This window comes from Nannospalax galili, unplaced genomic scaffold, assembly GCF_000622305.1.
Source record: "Nannospalax galili isolate Female #2095 unplaced genomic scaffold, S.galili_v1.0 C47919492, whole genome shotgun sequence".
Classification (NCBI taxonomy): Eukaryota; Metazoa; Chordata; class Mammalia; order Rodentia; family Spalacidae; genus Nannospalax; species Nannospalax galili.
The window spans coordinates 1-659 of NW_008456959.1; the positions used below are offsets into that span (position 1 = coordinate 1).

Consider the following 659-nt stretch of genomic DNA (forward strand, 5'->3'; position numbering starts at 1 on the left):
TTGGCAGGATGGCACTTTGGTTCACGAACGGTCTGGGAAATGCATCCAGGCCACGAAGAAGGTCAACAACAGCAGCACCAATAGCTTTGTGCCACTCTTACGAGACTGCAGTAACTCAAATCACCAGAGATGGTTCTTTAAGGAGCGTGTGTCATAGCATGTCAAGGAAGGAGCCTGTCATAGCCATGGACTCTGTGCGCAGCGGAGATGGATCAAGCGGTGGCCAGAGCCCACCCCAGATGTGGCTGCCATTTGGAACATGTTGGATTCCATAAGAATGTTTATAAGCTTTGTACTGATTTTTGACATTTTGAAAACTGTCCCCTAGGACTCCATTTTTCCAAGGGTAATCTTAAGGTATTACCTTTGGGTATTTGGGAAGTTAAAGTCTTAGGATATTTTTCTATCAAGATGTTTATTTTGCAGTGGTGCCTTTTATTCTCACAGCAAAAAAGGAAAATATTTTATTTTGGTACTTACAAAGATTCCCAGATATTTGTAGTGTATTTTGCACAAACTGCTAATACCTCAAATGCTGGGCTAGAGTTTTCATGGAGTGGAGAGGTAGACACTAGAAACATTGAGTTGATTTCTTTAGCTGATCGAGATGGCCTAGATTTATTTAATAAAGAATTCTTTTTGCTTATGTGTTGCTGCCA

At 41.3% G+C, this 659-nt stretch overlaps 1 pseudogene; it reads left to right on the forward strand.

The window, feature by feature from the left end:
• Positions 1–7: 7 nt before the first annotated feature.
• LOC108490377 lies at positions 8–442 on the forward strand (annotated as a pseudogene).
• The last annotated feature ends 217 nt before the right edge of the window (positions 443–659 follow it).